Consider the following 16,032-nt stretch of genomic DNA (forward strand, 5'->3'; position numbering starts at 1 on the left):
TACGTGTACACGGCTGCTGCTAAGAAAAAAAAAAGGGCAAGCATAGCCTTCACCACCGATCACTCATTCTAGACTCTACCATTTCTGATTATCACTTCTCTCTGACTGCACCTCTGACCTCTCTTCCTCACTTTCTCTATGTCGCTATTTCAGTCTTTGAATTCATCACACCCAAATAATGCTAAGACACTTACTTAGGGAGAAGGGAAGCTTGGAGTTTGCCATCTCAGGAATGTAAGGAATTCCTAAAAATCTTATACAGCGATTAATCTCGTAAACCCTAGAGTAGTTGATCAATCTATTTGGGTGAATTTTAAGTTCAATAGCAAAGTTGGTATGAATTCCTTTTAGGAATTTAGAGAAAACCGAAAACACTCGTAGATCTATGGTTTTTTTTTTTTTTGTCAAGATTCTGATGCATGTGTTGTTGCAGCGATCTTGAGAACACAACAGAAATTGGGGAAAGAATTTGGGGATTTAGGGATTGAGAAATTGGAAGAAGGGAGAAGAGAGAAATTGAACTTTAGTCTTAGCATTAGCATAGCGTAAAACTGAATCCTACTACTCAGCTAAATACAAGATGAATGTAAAATTTAACAACATTCCTTCTTTTCCGGAGTTGCAGCTGATTCCCTCCCAGGGACTTAAACGGCGTCGTCTGAAGGCTTCCTTCAACTGTCAATCCAACGACGTCGTTCGCGAAGGACTTCTAACGGCTCTTTAACCGCAATCGTCAAACGTCACCGTTTCGTCTTTGTCAATTCTTATTCGTGTACAGCAGGCCGTTGCATCACCTCCCTCTCCGGCAGATCCTTGTCCCCAAGGATACATAGGGAAACCTCAGCTTCAACAGATTCCAATCTTTCACCCTCATGTTCCACTAATTCCCGGGTTCCCAGCTCCACTTGATCCTCTATGATATTAAAGGTAGGTCCACTACACTTGTGCCCTGGCTGCCAAGGGTTAAAACATTTAAAACACCTCCTCTGCTCTCTCAATTGGTTTTTAAAGTGGTTTATTTCAGGGCTTTTTGTGGTGATATTAGGTATAGGTGGGGTTGGTTTTTGGTTGTGACTGGGGTTTGGATTAGGGAGGCTATTTGGGTTGGCAAATAAAGGTCTAGCAGTTTGTATGGGTTTGGTGTTCCAGGATGAATTTTTTGGATTGACAGTAGTTTTCAACTCTTTTTCATATTGTCTTGCAAACCAGATGGCATCCTCCAAACTCCTAGGCCTATCTGTTCTCACAAAACACCTCAACCCTGGTTTCAATCTAGCAACATAGTTCTCCACAAAATAGTGTTCAGGGAGATAAGGGTGTGATTGCAACAGCAGGCTTTTAAAGTCCTCAAATCCATCAGTGAAATCATCTACCCCCCCCACTCTGCTTGAAAGTAGCAAAATCTTCCATCAATGACACACCACCATCTCCAAACCTCTTACATACAGCCTCTGCAAATCTAGCCCACTGGAAATCCTCTCTCAACCCATGTATATAACCTTCATACCACAGCCCTACCCTTCCTGTGAGATTCACATACAGGAGGTTCATGATTTCATGCCTAGGGACATGGGAAATTATGAAGAACTTCTCACACCTACTGATCCACTATCTCGGTTGTGCGTAATCAAAAACTGGGAATTCAGCCTTATACCTGGGTGTTATCTCGTGGATCTGACCAGCATTCTGCCTCAAGCCATCCACACCTCCCCTCCTGGGAGCCCAATCCGTATTGACTCTGGGTGGCCGATCCAACCCTCTGGGAGTTGCCACCTCTTGATCCTCCTTATCAGCAACAATAGGGTCTGGCATGGGAGCTTTGTCCAGTCTCCCAGTGGGACATTCCTCGGCCCTACTTGGCTCTCTAGGAAACCTCCCGTTCACTGAAGATTGGCCGGGGGAGTTGTTGAAGATTGGAGGTACTGGCCTATTGAGCCTCAGTAACTGAAGGAGCTCCTCTCGCAGGCTGCCAAATTGGCTAGACAGATCTGTAACCTGCGTTGTCAAGGTGGCCACTGACTGTTGAGTAGCCTGCGTCTGGGTGTGAAGCTCACCCACAGCAGCTTCCAGTGTCTGAACTCGTTCATCCATGGTGCAGAGCTCTGATACCAATTGTAGCGATCTTGAGAACACAACAGAAATTGGGGAAAGAATTTGGGGATTTAGGGATTGAGAAATTGGAAGAAGGGAGAAGAGAGAAATTGAACTTTAGTCTTAGCATTAGCATAGCGTAAAACTGAATCCCACTACTCAGCTAAATACAAGATGAATGTAAAATTTAACAACATTCCTTCTTTTCTGGAGTTGCAGCTGATTCCCTCCCAGGGACTTAAACGGCGTCGTCTGAAGGCTTCCTTCAACTGTCAATCCAACGACGTCGTTCGCGAAGGACTTCTAACGGCTCTTTAACCGCAATCGTCAAACGTCACCGTTTCGTCTTTGTCAATTCTTATTCGTGTACAGCAGGCCGTTGCATCACCTCCCTCTCCGGCAGATCCTTGTCCCCAAGGATACATAGGGAAACCTCAGCTTCAACAGATTCCAATCTTTCACCCTCATGTTCCACTAATTCCCGGGTTCCCAGCTCCACTTGATCCTCTATGATATTAAAGGTAGGTCCACTACACTTGTGCCCTGGCTGCCAAGGGTTAAAACATTTAAAACACCTCCTCTGCTCTCTCAATTGGTTTTTAAAGTGGTTTATTTCAGGGCTTTTTGTGGTGATATTAGGTATAGGTGGGGTTGGTTTTTGGTTGTGACTGGGGTTTGGATTAGGGAGGCTATTTGGGTTGGCAAATAAAGGTCTAGCAGTTTGTATGGGTTTGGTGTTCCAGGATGAATTTTTTGGATTGACAGTAGTTTTCAACTCTTTTTCATATTGTCTTGCAAACCAGATGGCATCCTCCAAACTCCTAGGCCTATCTGTTCTCACAAAACACCTCAACCCTGGTTTCAATCTAGCAACATAGTTCTCCACAAAATAGTGTTCAGGGAGATAAGGGTGTGATTGCAACAGCAGGCTTTTAAAGTCCTCAAATCCATCAGTGAAATCATCTACCCCCCCCACTCTGCTTGAAAGTAGCAAAATCTTCCATCAATGACACACCACCATCTCCAAACCTCTTACATACAGCCTCTGCAAATCTAGCCCACTGGAAATCCTCTCTCAACCCATGTATATAACCTTCATACCACAGCCCTACCCTTCCTGTGAGATTCACATACAGGAGGTTCATGATTTCATGCCTAGGGACATGGGAAATTATGAAGAACTTCTCACACCTACTGATCCACTATCTCGGTTGTGCGTAATCAAAAACTGGGAATTCAGCCTTATACCTGGGTGTTATCTCGTGGATCTGACCAGCATTCTGCCTCAAGCCATCCACACCTCCCCTCCTGGGAGCCCAATCCGTATTGACTCTGGGTGGCCGATCCAACCCTCTGGGAGTTGCCACCTCTTGATCCTCCTTATCAGCAACAATAGGGTCTGGCATGGGAGCTTTGTCCAGTCTCCCAGTGGGACATTCCTCGGCCCTACTTGGCTCTCTAGGAAACCTCCCGTTCACTGAAGATTGGCCGGGGGAGTTGTTGAAGATTGGAGGTACTGGCCTATTGAGCCTCAGTAACTGAAGGAGCTCCTCTCGCAGGCTGCCAAATTGGCTAGACAGATCTGTAACCTGCGTTGTCAAGGTGGCCACTGACTGTTGAGTAGCCTGCGTCTGGGTGTGAAGCTCACCCACAGCAGCTTCCAGTGTCTGAACTCGTTCATCCATGGTGCAGAGCTCTGATACCAATTGTAGCGATCTTGAGAACACAACAGAAATTGGGGAAAGAATTTGGGGATTTAGGGATTGAGAAATTGGAAGAAGGGAGAAGAGAGAAATTGAACTTTAGTCTTAGCATTAGCATAGCGTAAAACTGAATCCCACTACTCAGCTAAATACAAGATGAATGTAAAATTTAACAACATTCCTTCTTTTCTGGAGTTGCAGCTGATTCCCTCCCAGGGACTTAAACGGCGTCGTCTGAAGGCTTCCTTCAACTGTCAATCCAACGACGTCGTTCGCGAAGGACTTCTAACGGCTCTTTAACCGCAATCGTCAAACGTCACCGTTTCGTCTTTGTCAATTCTTATTCGTGTACAGCAGGCCGTTGCAGTTGTTTATGTAGAACATTTGATTCGCCTACATTTGTTCTCTTTTGATCTAGTTTTAATATTTGTAGATCTATGTTTTTCTTGTTTTTCTTATTTCTTCTAGGGTTTATTCACAGATATGTGAATCAATTTCTTGAAAGTCTGTATATCATCATTAGATATGTACACAGGTTTAACTCTGGAATACTAATACTGTATAATATATCTATGGAATACTCATAGTCTGTAAATTTCTTTTTGTAAGTGATTGTTTTTCTTATTTTCTAGTCTTATTTTCTAGGTAATAAGATAACTATGGAATACTAATAGTCTGAATGTTTCTCCTATTACTCTACAACATTTATAACTATGGAATACAAATAGTTTGATTATTTATCCTATAATGGCTGTTTTCAGGTGTAGGTACACAAATTGGACCCTATTAATAGTCAATAGGGCTACTTAACATTAAAGATGTTGAGTTTGATCTGTCAGGAGACCTCTACAATAGGTGTCCATTTCATGATACAGGTAAATAGAGATATATTCATGTACCATTAATCTTGCACTCTCATTCCTTAAAGATATATTCATCATTCCCTTTGAATTCAAACTGAGTATGTTTTTTATTTATAGTTTGATATCATTTATTATCAATAGATGGTTGTAAATGCTGCAATGTTTATAAATCATCAGTTCTAGCAAAATTAATTATGATCCAACTATGGTTCATGATGATCATTTAAAATTGCCTTAAAAGTAATTGTCTTAGGCTCTTAGCATGATTTTAAGCAGTTATATTTTTGAAGCTATATTTTTGTATGTATCACCTACAACTTACATTTACATTCATATACCTTTCCTTAGTTTGATTTTATGGGAATTACACTACTTTGAGTGCAATTCTAGTTGAGGGATTTATTGTTATAATAATCCCTTTTAGTTCCATATCTTGGTCAAATAAAGCATGTTTTTCATTAGCAATATTCTGTACACTTATACAGTCATGTATATTCTTCACATTCTCCTATCATCATTGATTGTGCAGCTATTTTTTTCTTGCTGTCTGGAAACCTGTAGTACCATACTTATATGCAAGATAAGAAAATCATACCAACAGAATATAACACAATAAAATAGATTTGTTTAAACAACAATTTAGAGCATGTCATCCATGGCATAATTGTTCAGGACACAACCAACATAAAAAATCATTGTTTAGAAATGTATACAACTCAACAATATAAACTTAAAGTCAACTTCTTCTTGATAATACGTTCATGTACCCTCTTTGAACTGTGTGCTTGAGAATTCATCAAGCAGACTTCTCCTAACCGGTCCACTTCCGCTTTGTGTAAACTCCTTTGCTGAATCTTGTTGAGTAATTGGGCTAATCACTACATCAGAAACAAACACCTATTTAGATTAATAAATAAAGGATTTGTTAGTTTATAAGTAATTGGGCTAATCACTACATCAGAAACAAACACCTATTTAGATTAATAAATAAAGGATTTGTTAGTTTATAATATTCAAATTACTTCCGGTTGTTGCACCACTACAGTTTTATTGTATAATTCCAATGATTTTAGGATTTTTGTTTCTACTATTGACGAAAGGTAATTGATAGGGCACTTAACATTAAAACTTTTAGTTAGAGTTTCCCGTTTGTCCATCATCCACAGGATATAATATTCATCCACAGGATATAATATACATGCATTGTGGGATACACTATGTAAAAGCCTGTGATATAATTTTTGGAACTAACATTATATTTTAGTTTTTGTAGGTTATCATCATACAAAGGTTAAGAAGATTTGAATAAGGTTTAAACTTTAAACCCATACCTTTGTTATATGTATCCTGCTTCCTTTTTCTGCCCTGGTGATTGAAGTAATCTTCCTCATTACTAAAAATTCCTTGAAGATGATAAACCATAAACTTTTGTCTTTAGTCATAATGCAGGGAAATTGCAGTTGATGAAAAAATTTTCAGAAGCCCAAGTGTTCTTCAGTTCCACTGATCCGTCCTCTCTCTCTCTCAGTGCAGATATGAAATGATGTCAGTGCAGTAGGTGGTTTATTTAGCAACTACACCCCCACCTCTTCCCTTGATTTTTGTAAATATAACCAATGCAAATTGTTGAAATGGTTTCCAAATTACAATTGTTTTCCATCACATTGACAGTATGCAGTCAACATGTTCTTCTTGCTTAATTTTAAAAGCTTAATAGGAATAAGAGGGCCATGTAAAATTGTATATACATAGGTAATTCTAAGCCCCAAAGCTGAAATTGTTAATAAACAAAATAAATGTTCAATTAATATGTAGTCTGGTTCTGTTTTTTCCTTCTCTGTGTGTATAATACATCACCTTATCCACATTTTCTCATAATGAATATGAAAAATGTTATTGACAATATGACCTTGATTTTGCAGGTTTAAGTGGATAAGGGCTATTTCACCTTAAGGGATTGTGATAAAGTTGATGCCAGGTATGTGGCATAAAGAATTCATGTTCAATGACACTGTGTAATTGTAATTATGTTTAGAGGCTTAAGATCAAATCTTAACTGACAAAATGCACATACCAAAAAATTAGTTAACAAAACTGTATCCGCACTAACAACATTTTCTACACAATACAAACTAATTTAATATTATACATAACTCCTGAGAAAGGCATGCTTTTGTTGTTTGACACATTTNACACACCCTGCAATCTCTACCTCCACACAATCTCTATATGTATAAGGTGGTTTCTTCGTGTCTGGCCCCAATATGCCTGCCTATTTTCATGATTCGTCTCTTTCATTATTTTTTTTAGACATGATTGTTAGAACCTCCTCTACATTAGTAAAGGATAAAAATTACCATAAAAGATAGTAAAAAGATGTTAGGCTACCCGGAGAGAAATACAGTAACTATTTCTTACGGCTCATATAATTGTTTTTAGTTTGCACTGAATTTTTCCATACCTATGTAGGTCTTTGTAACAAATTACAGTACATCAAGTTACACTTGAGTGGCCATGGTTTTAGCATAATAAGAGGCCATGGGTTTATCAAACTCAGGTATCGACCTTATATAATTATCTAAGATGCATACCGTGATGTAATATATTTTTCTGTTATAAGAACTAATATGTAACTGGTCAACAGATTGCAACCATCAACTAAACCGGAAAAAAAAAATTGCAGTAACAAACATGCACATAAGATTACCTCTTTGTCATGGAATAGGCACTCGCGCGACTTAATAGAAACTGGTAACAACATGATCGGGGATCAAATAGATTCGAACGCACCACAATTTGATTGCACATTTCAGCCGCATTGGTGAAATTACATTCGCAGTGATGAACAACGGCACCATAGTTTCAGACTCTTGAATATAAGAATCGCAACTGGTAATTGTTTAGCCGCTGTTGTATGTAGCTAATGGTATAAAGACATATTTATAGCCTAGCCTGTCAATGGTAATGAATCGGGAACCAAAGATCATAATAACACTCATGGAAGCAAACAAATAGCCGCCGAGTTTAAATATTGATCAGACTTCAATGTAAACTATTTAATAGATAGGAAGTATAAAACATTAAGGAGTCTAATTTCCAAAAAACACTGTTCGTATAACCTATTCTTTTCCAGCATAGCAAAATCCTTTGGCCCAAATTTTTCGTATAACCTATTCTTTTCCGGCATAGCAAAATCCTTTGGCGCAAATTTTATTTCAGTAATACGGCGCCGTTTATCCACAATTCTTGAGCGGAAACTTTTCACCAAAGTATTTTGCTTTATTATAGATTATAGATATAGATTATAGATTATAGATTATAGATGATAGATTATAGATATAGATTATAGATATGATAGGATTCAATTGATTAATTAGTTTTGTTAACATCCTTATAAACAAATCCTTTAATTTTTTCTATCTATACAATATAATACTTATAATCATATAACATTGTAGTCATGTACATATTGTTAGTGCATTTAATTATAATATATATATATATGTATATATGTTTATATTTTTCGTGCATCGCACGGGTGAAATACTAGTATAGGAAAAAGATGATGTTTATGATAAGGGTATGCGAACAGTTGGTATTCGGCAAATTATTGCATGGACCATGGTCCACACAGATCAAAAATAAAAAGTACATTATTTTTGTACTGAAAATACATTATTTGATAGATACTATCAAATAATGTACCTTCAGTACAAAAATAATGTACTAAAAAATAATGTACATTTAGTACAAAAATAATGTACTTTTTTATTTTTGGTATGTGTGGATCATGGTCCATGCAATAATGATTGTTGTTATTCAATGAATTGAAAACAGACGGCTCTTCGTTTTTCATTACATTCATTATTATCGTAGTGTTGTTTGGTTTCCTTAACGTTACAATAGTTCGGTGTAATATGTTGTTCATCGTTCCTCAGTTATAAATGTTGGGGAAATGCAAGTATGGCCCTGTTTGGTAAATAATCAGCCTATCAGCCAATTTTTGCTTATTTAACCACTATTAGTTGTATGGTTAATAAGCTTTTTGTAACTCCAAAATACTAAAATTCAAAAGGCTACTCAAAGCAGCATTTTCAATTAGCTTTTTGAGAAAAGAAATTATACCAAACAGCCATCAGCAAACAGCCAAGTTATCAAACAACTTTCTACAATCAGCCAATATTATCAACAAATAATACCTTCTAACCCAATCAGCCAACAACCATTTACCAAACAGAGCCTATGACTTTTTCTGTGGTTCTAAAAAATGCTAGAGATTTAGTCTTGGTTTATTATTCACCACAAGTTGGTGTGTAGCCAAGATTTGTTAAGAAATATGTGGCCACAATCATTTGGCTTATACTATTTAAATGGGAGCATTTTTTTGTTAGGTATGAAAATTGCGATAGTTCTATACAGCTATAACGCAGGGAAAATAACTACACATATATACATTCGTTGTCATCTGCTATTCATCGTTGCCAACCAAATGGCGCGTTTTTGTTCGTCATTGCCAACGAACTCACTCCGTTTTTGTTCGTCATTGCCAATGAACTCACTCCGATGATGACCTCCTGTTCAATCAAACTAAGTTGTGTTTGAATCTACCAGATGCAGCAGATCGAGTGGTGTTCAATCAAACTAAGGTGTGTTCGAATCTACCAGATGTAGATCGAGTGGTCAGCAACACTATAAAGTCTCGCGAATGTTTATTTCACGAGAAGGAGGTAAGTTTTTGCATAACATGTTATTGATGATTTGTTGTAGTTTGTGTTTTTTGGTTTATTTGCATCATAATAGGTTATAATCATGCATAGCCCTTAAATATTTTAAAAATTATAATTCCATAATAGTGGAGATCACCAAACCTAATTTTTTGACAGTCTGATATAGCTTCAGAGCTGTTGTCTGCTCCAAATTTGCAACATGTTAGTTTCCATGTAGCTCCAACTTGACCTGGGAAACTAACATGTCTGCTCATACAAAGTGAGCACTTAAAATTTGTAACACAGTTCTTAAAATTTGGTTAGTGTTACATCTTTGTAACAACAAAAAATTAACACTTAATGCTCATTGTGATATTTGTAGTTCTCAGTCTGGGATAGTAGAGTATGGTTGCCCATTAAAATACACTGAGGAATATTAAACGACAAATGGAGAGTGAATAATTTGATTTCAATGAACATTAAACTAAAAGAATGTTTTTATGATTTAATAAAACACATGGTAAAAAAAATCTCAGAATTAAACAACAACGATTTATGAAAAATAAGGGTAGATAGTATTAACATCTCATTGTTCTAAACCCTAAGCAACCAAACAAAATTAGGAATGTAGTTGCATTGTTACTATTCCTATCACTTTTATAAGGGTTTATAACTACTCTAACATAATACAAATAATCTATACTATTAATAAAAACAATATCCTAATTTTTAATTTCCCGCCCAAAACAGAACTATAATATTATGATTTGCGTAATATTGTAAAATATGGTAATACAATTCCTATCGCTAATACAATTGTAAATTAAAATAGTAATACAATTCCTATCGCTAATACAATTGTAAATTAAAATAGAATTCCTAATAAAATAGCTAATACAATTGTAAATTAAAATAGAATTCCTAATAAAATACATTCTTCCCTACGCTCCTATTCGTAATACAATTCTAGACTAGAATTGCTAATAATGGTAATAATTCAGTATATATATTTCTCTACAATGCAATCTATACTATTAATAAAAACAATATTCTAAGTTTTAACTTCCCGCCCAAAACAGACCTATAATATTATGGTTTGCGTAATACTGTAAAATATGGTAATACAATTCCTAGCGCTAATTATTGTAAATTAAAATAGAATTCCTAATAAAATATATTCTTCCCTACGCTCCTATTCGTAATACAATTCTAGACTAGAATTGCTAATGGTAATAATTTAGTATATATATTTCTCTGCAATGCAATCTATACTATTAATAAAAACAATATCCTAAGTTTTAACTTCCCGCCCAAAACAGAACTATAATATTATGATTTGCGTAATATTGTAAAATATGGTAATACAATTCCTATCGCTAATACAATTGTAAATTAAAATAGAATTCCTAATAAAATATATATTCTTTCCTACGTTCCTATTCGTAATACAATTCTAGACTAGAATTACTAATGGTAATAATTCAGTATATATATTTCTCTGCAATGCAATCTATACTATTAATAAAAACAATATCATATTGTTAAAAATATGAAAATTTGACATAATTCAACCCGCAAGGCCAACCAATTTTCTGAACGACATTCGTGCATGCAGGTGTCGGCGCACGAGTCAAGCCTTTTTAAGTTTATTTTGGGATTTCATTTGCACACCCCCCCACCGCGCGAGAGAGAGCCTCTATGCTATACAATTCAATAAGTCTTAGAAAAACTCTTATATAAGTAGTGGTGCAAACCACTTTTCAAACCAATGTGGGACAGAAGTTACTTGAAAGGTTTTTCTCTATATTTTTCTATCTCAAATGGGTCAACTTTGAGAACCAATTTCTCATTCACCCATTATCAGTTTTGAGCGTACAATATATCAATCTTTTCGTCTAACTACGAAGAACACGAATCCACTTTGACCCGACCCAAATCGAAAGTGGACCCCACATATATTTGTACCACAATATTGCTAGTAAAATGCCATTTTATGCTAATTTTTTTTCAACAGTTATTTGTCCTGAGAATATCAACGTGTTGAAGGAAGAAGATGATATATAGTGAAGGGCAATATCATCTTCACTATATATCATCTTCTTCCTCCAACACAACGCTCTACGGTCAACCAACAATTACTCAACTGATTATCCCATTACTCCCATGTAAATTTTTCTCTAATATAGTTATACTTATTGAATATCAAAATATAAGTGTACCTCAAGATCTTGCAATAACTAACCGACAAGTAATTAAATTAATAAATATGATGCAATAATGTAAATTATCTACCTATTACATTTATACACTTATTTTAGAACACTGATTTTTTGTGATATTTGTTGCATGCAAGGAAGACTCATACTATAATTGCATTTATACACTTATTCATACTCATATTCGATGTTATAATTTATATAATTGTATATCGATTCAAATATTTCTTAAAATATTATAACAAATTCATTCCGTGCAACGCACGGGTGAAAATGCTAGTTAAATTCAATATTTATTTAAATTTAAACTATTAAAGATGGTTTAAAGTATAATTCAAACACATATTATTTCCAAACAAATCTCTAATATAAAATAGCCATAAGAAGAGCAGTTAATGCAATTTGGCAAAAGTTCCCGCCCACAATTAAACGGCGCCGTTTTAGGGGTAAAACATTAGGTTAATCCTGTGATAGATAGAAGTCTGAAAGGTAACAAACTTAATTATATTTATACTTTTTTTCGTAAAACGTTAGGCTATTAATACTTTTTTATCGAAAGTTGCTTAAACCCTTTCGTATTTCGATTTCAATCCTTTCAATGCCGGCTGCTGTGTATCAATGCAGATATTATTGAAGATATCGATGGGTTATCATTAATAGGATACATTCATATCTGCCATCATTAATAGGATACATTCATATCTGCCATCCATGGAGTTCTATAAATACATTTTGGTAGAGGAATCTGAATTGGTGACCGAACTAGGCTGCAGGGCAGCAGTGATGCCGGAAGCCTCGCCGGACCGGCGAAAACATCAAGGGAAAGCAGCCTTCCGAATTAGATCCTGGCAAGGGAAAACGTCAAGAATCTATTTGTAGCCAGAGTACATGGGAAAGGTATACACTTCTATTTGTAATTTTTGGTGTTTTTAAAGCAAATTTGTGTTGATTCTTTATCTCAGATCCTATTCATTTTGAAGCAAAGCAAAGTAGATCCAAGTAATATCTAGGGCCTCTATTTTTATTTTTTGGGGGCTGCCTTCCAATATGTGAAAAAAACAGTAACTCATTTATGGGATTAAAAAATGAAGGAATACATAGTAACTAATACCTTCTCTACAAAATGCAATTGTTCAATACTTATGTAGATAGGATTATTTATGTAATGTATGCATATTGAATTGTTGTTCATGTGTTCTTGCATTGTTGAGTGTTGTGATATAATTCTAATGTTTAATTTACTTTTATCTTATTTGTGTATACTATTTTATACTTCTTTAATTAAAGCAAGCCTAATGAATTTTTAAATGTAAAATGATAGTTTTCTATATGAAGAAGAGCATGTACCTGTCAGCAAATTGATGGAGCTCCCATTTGCCTGCTAAGAGGTAATGAATATCTAAGAGTATTGGAATAAGTTTAAACATGCATTATTTGAATTAAAGTAATTAAAATATGGTATGCTACAGTATACATATTGAATACATATTTGAATGTTTAAATGTAATAGAATTTGTGATAATTCATGACAGTGTATGCTACAGTATACATATTGAACAGTATTTATTTCATTACAAAGCACCGTAATACATGCATATATACTAACTGTATGATGACAGTGTATGACTGTATGCTATAGTATACATATAGAACAGAATTTGTTTCATGAACTGAGTAAATGCATGACAGTGCACGAATGAGTAAATAATTTGCTACAGTGTTTTTATTTTTTACCCTAAAGTATGTTTTTTGGGATATAATATATGTCTAATTTTTTATTTTTTTTTTGTGTTTTGTTTTGCCAGGAATCAATCTATGTAACAGAGTAGTATGTAGCATTTGATATGTATAAAAAAATTATCCTGTAAAGGGTCATTGTATGTATCAATTTTTTTTTTTTTGAGTTAGTCTGTTGTTCATATAACATGAATATGTTCTATGTTTTTTCTGTATGTTAAGTTCATTGTTCAATGCCACACCATGGACTATAAACTTTGTATTTTAACTTTTAAGGTAATCAGGACTATCTAACAGAGTAGAATGTTAAGTCCAGTATTGTTTTCTTTGAGCATAAATACTCAGCACACTGACATTTAACTGAATTTATAATGTAGTAGTAAATTGGTAAGTCACTTACCTAAGCTGAAGTGCAAACTGAAATAGGTAGCGTGCATTACTAATGGTATTTTGAGCAGTCTGCATAAATAGTTAGAGAGTATACAGTCACATTAATTAGAATATAATGGATAACAGTCACATTAATTAGAATATAATGGATATTGAATTCAACTTAGGTACGATTAATGCAACTCGCTGAAATAATCATAGAATCCCAATGTGATCATATGTAAATTAGTATACCAATAAGTGCATTAAAAAACCCAAACCAAAATCAGATGTAAATTGGAATTTAATCTGTGCGACAATATCTAATGGACTGTAAAAGAACAGTTAACCAATGGACATGTATCAAATTATAATAATTGGCAAGAAGCTTAGACTGTAATGGACTATGGAATGTGTTCAAAGTGTTCTTTTATTATACCAATGGTGTACCATATTTCATTTATTGGACTCATTTTTAATTATTCAAGTCTTTTGTAGTACAACATTACGTCATCACTTCAGTCAAACCTGTGATACTGCTGCTGCAGTTCTGCAGGGCTAGGATCCTTGACAGTAAGTCATTTTAGTTATCTTTTAGTTTCATTTTTCTGTACACAATATAATAAGAGACCATGAGGTAGGTAAAATTAGCAGGCATTGTTACCTGTTTATAGCCAATTTTCTGCTCATAATTGAATTCCATAGACCCTGCTCTTAACCATAGACCCTGCTGTATCACCTTTTTGTATCATCATCTCTGTTTTTTTACCTGCAAAAGTTGATAAGCCAAAAGTTACTGATTCTGATCAGTTTATAGTGTTATGGACAAATTTAGCTAATGAATACGTATATCTATATATGTGCCTATATATATATTTATGTATTTTGTATATATTAATTCTATGAAGAAGTTGTATGGAAAAAAAAATTATATTCAGAACTACAGAACCAATTCAGTTCAATAATTTTACATTGAAATGAAAAATGCAGACCACTCTTATTCCCAATAAAATAGGGAATACTTTTGAGTACAACAGTATTAGTAATTATTATACTACCATTACCAATGCATTTAATCTAATATAAATTGCCAATTCTTTGAAGGGAGTAAGGAAATCTTTCTTCAAATTCACTTTCACCATTCAAATGTAGATTCTAAGCAACAATTTGGAAGAAAATAATGAAGTTAGAGCATTCAACAATTATTGGTTCCAAGAGAAAATATGACCATTCAAATAAAGGTAAACTTACATACAGCTATATTTCATATGTTTTTTAACTGATCTCAAAGACATTGTTTACATTATTTTAATCCATTTTGAGTCGGAAGTGTATGTGTACAAAAGTATGCCTCTTCAGTGTGACTATCATTACAATAAAAAGTAGGGAGATCACTTTTGCTGACAGTATGAAATTTGCTGGCAGTATGAAATTTCCTATTAATTGCATGTAGGGAGATCACTTATGTTCATAGAACTATTGATATTTATTGTCCAGCTTCTCAGGCAATTTATTCTCACAATGAAGTAATTTGATAGATAATTTTATCAACAATTATTGTACTCCGTAATACTTATCTTTTATATTCCCCCTATTTTTTGAAATTCATATATACATTTATGATATATGTATTGGTATTAAACATCTCAGATATAGCATAAAGAACAATTATTAGAACAATTATTGTATATATATGGAGAAAACTTATTTTTATAAGTATAAATTTGCATCATATGTGGCGCAGCTCTGTCTGTCTTCTGCTTCTCTCCGTGCCTGTACTTAGATTTGACCTGGGAAGATATTAGCTAGGGCTTTGGACAAAAAAAAAAGTAACTAATAATCAATACCATAAAATAAAATTCGCAGATTAGGAACGTTTCAGCCTATGATTAATGAATTAGCTTCTTTATTTTCAAAAAAAAATAATAAAAAATTCGCAGATTATGAATAGAAATGGTTTCCTTCCCGTTAGTTAAATTCAAACTCAAATAGAGGTCCGTAGATCTAATATACGGAGAAAGGGAACAGATTACCCTATACTGATGAGAAAGTGCTGTATGATCCTTGCATCGCATCTGAATTCTTCAAATCGCAATGCAGTTGAAATCGCTTTCCGGTCTTTAAATCTTGGATTCTTGACGAACCGTGTGTCTTTTTGCTGCAATTTGTGAAAAACTGAGGTTTTAGGGAAGTGTATTTGGCCTTGGTTTCCATTTGTGACGGGTGAGTTAGGCTTTCGGACATCTGTAGGGCTGAGCAGGACCCGAAAAAACCGACAAAACCGACCGAACCGCCGGCCGAATTGCGACTGCCGAACCGGGCCGAACCCGAACTGGGAAAACCGAAC

General features: G+C 34.9%; 1 long non-coding RNA gene across 1 annotated transcript; it reads right to left on the reverse strand.

The window, feature by feature from the left end:
* Window positions 1–12,387: 12,387 nt before the first annotated feature.
* Window positions 12,388–15,396, reverse strand: LOC115997157. The gene is made up of 4 exons (XR_004093692.1): window positions 14,350–15,396; window positions 13,717–13,775; window positions 12,927–12,957; window positions 12,388–12,424 (listed from the first exon to the last, which is right to left on the reverse strand). It is a non-coding gene; the product is annotated as an uncharacterized LOC115997157 (long non-coding RNA).
* Between the last annotated feature and the right edge of the window lie 636 nt (window positions 15,397–16,032).

This window comes from Ipomoea triloba, chromosome 11, assembly GCF_003576645.1.
Source record: "Ipomoea triloba cultivar NCNSP0323 chromosome 11, ASM357664v1".
In the NCBI taxonomy this organism is placed as follows: domain Eukaryota; kingdom Viridiplantae; phylum Streptophyta; class Magnoliopsida; order Solanales; family Convolvulaceae; genus Ipomoea; species Ipomoea triloba.